Source organism: Octopus sinensis, linkage group LG4 (assembly GCF_006345805.1).
Source record: "Octopus sinensis linkage group LG4, ASM634580v1, whole genome shotgun sequence".
NCBI classification, from domain to species: Eukaryota; Metazoa; Mollusca; class Cephalopoda; order Octopoda; family Octopodidae; genus Octopus; species Octopus sinensis.
In genome coordinates, this window is record NC_043000.1 from 140,270,045 (window position 1) to 140,277,544 (window position 7,500).

At 33.1% G+C, this 7,500-nt stretch overlaps 1 pseudogene; it reads left to right on the top strand.

Moving 5' to 3' along the window:
- Positions 1 to 2,811: 2,811 nt before the first annotated feature.
- On the top strand, positions 2,812 to 5,623 carry LOC115210596 (annotated as a pseudogene).
- Positions 5,624 to 7,500: the final 1,877 nt, after the last annotated feature.

A 7,500-nucleotide genomic window follows, 5' to 3' on the forward strand; every position in this document is an offset into this window, starting at 1 on the left:
GTAGCACCTTGGGCAAGTGTCTTCTACTGTAGTCTCAAGTCGACCAAAGCCTTGTGAGTGGATTTGTTAGACAGAAACTGAGAAAAGCCTGTTGTATATATATATATATATATATATAGGGTTTGGACAAAATAATGGAAACACCTAGCATCATAGCATCATAATTCTGAAATATCTATAAAACCATCAAAAGCTTGTTTATTTTAATGCTTTTTGATTTATTATTAGTGTAGCTTAATATGTTTTGCTAAAATTGCTGTTTCTTTTCAGATATCATCAGAAAAAAGAAATTAAAATTCATAAAAATGACAGATCTATCGAACTTTCAAAGATATCAAATTGTTGGTTGCTCCTATGACAGATGCTAGCAAAATGAAAACAGTCAAAATGTTTGGTGTATCTAAAATGTTTGAGAAAGAAGGAAAAACCTCCTCATCAAAACAAAACTCCAGAAGGAAACCAAAACTTTTAGATAAAGATTGTTGGATTCTTAGGTGAATTGTTTGAAAAGATCACAAAAGAACAGCTCCCAAAATTACTGCAGAGCTTAATGACCACCTTGAAAACCCAGTTTCCACAAAAACTGTTCACTGGGAGCTGTACAAAGCCAGATATCACAGGAAGGGTGCAATCAGAAAACCACTACTTTAAAAGATTAAATGTTGCAAAGTGTTTAAAGCGGAGTAAAAATCTACAGATCCCTAGAGCAGTGGGAGAATGTTATTTTCTCAGATGTGTCATACTTTACCTTATTTCTGACCACCAGTCGACTATACGTGTAGAAACAGCCAAAAAAAGCATTTGACCCAGACTGCCTTCTTCCAACTGTTAGACAAGGAGGAGGTCTGGAGGGCTATATCTAGGAAATCTTCCAGCCCCAGTTTCTCTTCATGGCAGAATTGATAGTCAAGATTATATAAGCATTTTATCTGATCAAATTCATCCTATGCTTGTGGAATAGCTTTCAGGATGAAAATGCACCAATTCACACAGCTAAAGTTGTTACTGAATGGCATGAGGAACATTCTAGTGAAGTTGAACATCTTATCTGGCCACCACAGTCCCCAGATCTCAATATTATTGAATATCTATTTGTACATTTCAAATTATCAGCATGATAAAAATATTCAGAGCTTATGCTTTGATGATAGCAGATTCGAAGGGATTTAACAATGGAACTTTTGTCACTTGTACATAAATCATATAGCCATTTTTGTAAGGTTTACATTTTTGTTGGATGTTCTTCTAGATTGTGAGATTAGTAGCATGTGGGTTTTTCAAATACCTGATGTAATTGGAGAGTTTTGTAACTTTCTGAGCTGTTTGGAAGACATATGCTTAAAAGAAAATAATGTGAATATCCTTTCAGCAATTTAAAAATTATTCTCCAGTATGTCTAAATTTCACTTGGTGAAATCTGCTATTCAGATGACTGCTGCAGTTTTAAATTACCTATTTAGTGCACATGTTCCAGTATTTCTGTATCCACAATTAATCTGAAAATAAGTAGGAAATTTTATAAGGTATGAAACGTTTTGTGTGCTTGTATACATACACACATAGGTATGTATGTGTGTGTATATGTATATTCAAATGCTGCTTTTTTTTGTTTTGATGATTGAGGAAAGGAGTACTGAAATGTAGAATATATAAGCAATATATTTTAATAAATTTTCTTTCTCGCCAAGGTAAAACTCGGTGATGCAATAAACTATATGAAAACTAACATACTTCAAACGATCGGATATTGAAATCATTTTCCAAACAAAAACATTTATATTATTTTTAATAGCATCCTGTGGATGAAAAATTAAATTTTCAGCCTTTTGACGTCATTATTGTTGAAAGAGTTTTTGGCAAAACAAGACACTTCATCAGCACATATAGTTTAAAATTATTAAAAAATCAATGATATCCACTTATATCCAGATTTTGTTAAGAGGGTAGCTCTGTTATATTTAGAAACTATATTTTTTATTAAAGTAATATTGGTTTTTGTGTAAACTAAAAAGAAACGAAACAAAATATGCATTCTTAAATTTCATTAAATATTTTACTTTTAAATTTCCCATTGAAACTACGACGAAATATTTACCTGGAGTAAATACCTGGAGATAGCATTAAAACTGCAACTTGTATATAAAAACAAGATGAACAACTACAAAAGTATATCTCATTCATAAGTACACCAATAACCTGAAGAATATAAGAAATAACCCAGTTCATAATATATCACTTTGAATCTATGTTCATATGAAACAATTTTTAAAGAACACTCTTAAATCTAAAGTGAAACTTTAAACATGTGAGGCTACACAGAAGAAATTAATTACCATATAAATTAATTATCATAACAAAACACTCGTGTAAACACAGAAACAAAATTAGAAACATAATCTGGTATCAGTTGAGTGAACACTGTAACTGTAGCTAATAATTAAACAATTACCTAGAATTAAAACTTCTGTTATATTTTTGGTATGACACTTAACTACAAAATTGATAAATTACATAAGAAAATAAAAATCATTTGTACAATAATCCACAAATTTATCACAATGGTAGATACTTCAAACCATAATAAATTAAACCAAAATCAGGTAAATTCAATGTAACAGATTGCACTTGCAATAGAAGAATTGCTTACCATCTACTAGGAGAATCTATAGTGGAATAAAGAAAGAGTTTCAAGAGATGGAACCCAAACCTAGTATTGCGAGGTCTTAAAGTAATCCTAGTAAAGACTAAAGTCTTAGCAAACAAGAAAGAATACAGGATGCATCTACCTTAAGGGAACTAGTCTTGATAAATATGCAGAAAAGTAAGTATAAACTTCACATGCTGTACCCAAAATAAGTTAGTTATTGATATACAAAAGATGTTGTGGAATCACAGGCATACAGACAGGGAATGTAAGCGTTGTGTGAGACAGAGGCACTGAATCACTGCTTGCTATGAGTGTACCAAAAATATGCTTACTTAATTGCCTGCATGACACACCAGATATGGATGATCTTTTTTTTGTTACCTAGGAGATGTAATTAGCAAGAGATGTGGTTGCTCTGAAAGTATGGTAGCCAGAGAAAGATGGGGTGAAGAAATTTCAAAGACCTATTACCACTGCTGACAAAATGGTCGTCTACCTTAAAGTATACTTTAGATTAAGGGGAGATTATATGGTGTTGGTGTTAGAAGTGCAATACTGCATGGTAGTAAGACATGAAGTTTGAATATAGAAGAGTAGAGAAAACTGCGAAAACAAACAGGATGTAAACATGCTCTGTGGAATGTATAATCTAAGTGTGCATGAATAATAAAGTATAACCATGGTGAGAAGAATACTGGGTAAAAGAAGAATCAGATATAATTTACAAGAAAGAAACCTGTGCTGATATGGACATGTGATGCATATAGAGGGAGACAGTGGTATGAAGAAATGTTGAGTACTACATGTGAAAGAGAGAGACTTAGGAAGTCATGGGACCAAGTTGTGAATGATAATCTCAAGGCCTTGAACATCATAGAAGTTATCATAAAAAGCTGACAGTTGGTATACAGTTCTTGAAAAGTCCTGCCCATGGGCTGTGTGTGTGTGTGTGTCTGTGTGTTTGTGTGCATATGTTTGTGTGCGTGTGTGCATATATGTGTGCACAACTGGATCCTTAACCCAATTCCCTTTCTCTTCAAGAAACCCCCATGCCCACCACATCCTTAACTGCAACTCTTCCTTGGTACCACCACTTACTACCTGGAACCATCTCTCTTATTATCCACTCTTCATACAATAATGCTGTTCTCTCTACTCACAGATCCCACCCTGACAGCACGATCAGTTATCTCTCCCCTACCTCCCGTAACATACAATTCTCACTATACTCACGCACTACACCTACCTCTCTCTTTCTCACCCACTCAGGCAACCTTCCCAATATCATTTCACATTCAACATTCCCCTGTATATAGTAGTTTCATCGTTACTACTTTACTGCCTTGCACTATCTATCATCTATTCCTTGCTTTCTTCTGCCCCTTCTGCTCCATTCATTTCTACTCACTTGTTCCTTGATAATCCACTTTCACACCTCATGACCATAATTTTTTTTTTATCCCTCTCTAGCTCCACTCAATCTCTCACACACTCTCTTTAAAAATATGAGAAGTCATGTAACTCCTCAACAGAGTGACGCCTGTTCTGGTCTCTTGCAAACTGCATGGTGGCCTTATTAACACTGCCCAATACATGATTTAAAATGGTTCAGAAGGACATCCAAATGTAGAACCTTTGTCAAAGCAGATGTGATGAAGTCCTTTGGCCCATAGGATGCTCTCAAACCATGGCAAAATGGAACATGAATGTTAAATGATGATGAAGGTGATACGGGCACATATTCATACACACACACACACACATACACACACACACGCACACGCACACACACACAGATGATTATAGAATAAGCTAACAAGTTTGTGGAAACAAAGATATACAGCCATATGTTAGGTCATCAAGTATGAAATTTGTAGTAAGGTATATAGTAAACTTTGACAGCTACTCATTTTCACCATTATTATATTTTAACAATCTTTATTTTTTGATAGAATGCTGACACATCTATTTCTTTATTCTAACTTATTTTGCACTTTGTAAAGTATTTATAAATCCTTTTTTGCTATTTTTATTTAGAGATGGATAAGTTGGTAATTTGTACAGTTTTGAAATATGAGTTCTTTCTTGGAATTACAGCACCACAGACAGCTCATATATTAATGGAGTATTTCATTCTAATGTTATTACACAGCAGACAGTATCAAATTGGTTCGCAAAATTTTGTTCTCGTAACTTTGACTTCACAGATGAGCAATGCAGTCGATCAGAAACAAAGGTGGATAATGACAAACCGAAAGCCACCGTCGAGTCAGATCCATTTCAGAATTATCCTTGTTGTTTGGTGTTAGCAAGCAAACTATATTTACTCACCTTGTTCAAATCGGTAAAGTGAAAAAGTTAGATAAGTGGGTTCCACATGAACTCAATGAAAATCAGAAGCAACCACGTTTGGAAGACTGCATTACGCTACTTTCTCATCACAAAAAGGAATAATTTTTGAATCGAATTGTAATATGTGATGAGAAATGGATCCAATACAACAGTAAACATTCAGCACAATGATTAGACAAAGACGAGCCACCAAAATCCAGTCCAAAAAGCAAAATTCATCAAAAGAAGCTGATGGTGTGTGTTTGGTGGTATGGCGCAGGTGTGATCCATCATGATTTCATTAAACCTTGCTCATCAATCACAGCCGAAGTATACTGCAGCCAAGTGAACTAAATAATGCAGAAACTCTCAAAAAAAAAACAGCCTAGATTAGTCAATGGATCCACTCATATCTCATTGTAAGACAACCCTAGACCACACATCGCAAAAATGACATTGGCAAAACTACAGGAGTTGGAGTTGGAAGTTCTCCATCATCCACCATACTCACCTGATCATACCCCAACTGACTACCACATATTCCAGAATTTGGATAACTTTTTGATAGGAAATAAATTTAATTTTGACGATGCTGTAACACAGGCCTTCCAAGATTTTATTGACTCTAGATTGCAAAGCTTTTAGAATTCCAGGCTGGACAAGTTATCAACCACTGAAATGGCATATACAATGTGGGTGCATACTTTGATGAATAAAACTATTCCTTGTATTTATAAAACATTAGCAAACAATTTTCCTTTTCTATAAATTTCATACTTGATGGTCTAATAGCTATGTCTGCCTATTTCTCTCTCTCTCTCTCTCTCTCTCTCTCTCTCTCTCTCTCTCTCTCTCCACACACACATATACATACACCATATATGTATTTGTAAATATATAAATATATTTGCACAAAACACATACGTACACACACACACACACACGCTCATGTATATACATATATATTAAAAATACATGCAATCACACTCACAAATACATGAGTGAGAACATATAAAGACAAATTGTGTATGTGCTTTTGTGTATGTCTGAGCATGTGAGTAGAGGCATATAAAGTTTAGTAGGTGGATGTATTACATGGTTTATTCTCTGTATCGTATTTAGATATATGATCAATTAACTGTTCATTCACTCACCCAAATTTATGACTCAGCATTTCTGCTTAGGTAATGATGTTGTTTATAAAACTATATAGTGTATTACTAACATATATGACATGGAATTCACAACCAGAAAGAAATTCTAATTATCATTCACAGACGTAAATAAATGCAAATCAAAATATATTATGTTGTTCATGATATTTTGTGTAACGAAGTGCACAACACTGAAAAGGATATTATTACATGTGTAAAAAGTTTCAATAATTTAAACTTGCAAAAGATTAAGAATTATAAATAATATGAGTTATTTATGTATAAAATATATGTACACATATGTATATGTATGTATGTGTGTCTGTATACAGAGATACATACATACATACATACATACATACATACATACATACATACATATATACATATATATATATGTATATATATATATATATATATATATATATATATATATATATATATGAAAGAATGGAGCTGAACGACGAATTAAAATTCCTTTATTTTCGACATATGTTTCGAAGGCTGCATATTCCTAATTGCGAAGGAATAAGGAGTACATTATGCCGCTTTCTCATCAGGAAAAGCAAGGAACTTATGTCAACATCAAAATGCACAAAAAACTTTCAGATGGGCTCCGTGTGAGCAATCATCTGAAAGTTTTTTGTGCATTTTGATGTTGACATAAGTTCCTTGCTTTTCCTGATGAGAAAGCGGCATAATGTACTCCTTATTCCTTCGCAATTAGGAATATGCAGTCTTCGAAACACATGTCGAAAATAAAGGAATTTTGTTAATTCGTCGTTCAGCTCCATTCTTTCATATATTTATATTATCAAAATAAACATACAAATTTCCACACGAAAGCACGTAATCTAGGCACGTAACTTCAACCGTGTTTTTTCTGATGTGAATTTGATACCCAGGTATCGGTTATTTCGAATTATCCTTAATAAGATAATTCATTCAACTACTCAAATATATATATATATATATATATATATATATATATATATATACATATATGTATATATTTACATGGTGGGCCAAAGCCAAGCAAAAATAAAGCAGAATTTCTAAAGAATCTTTCTAAAATTGAATTTTTTTTTTTAATTATGAATATACACACGTCTTCATTTAATACTGAATCCATCTCCTGTTAATTTTATTACTCTAACTGCCACTGCAGAGTTCCTGGAGTGCCACCAACAGAAGTGTACCACGACTGCAGAGGACAACAGGTAGCCTAAACTGTGGTGGTGCTCTTTGAACATTTAAACACACTAATCGACTTATACTTATTTGTCCAAATGATTTATTATTATTATTATTATTATTATTATTATTATTATTATTATTATTATTATTATATGTACTCATACATATATA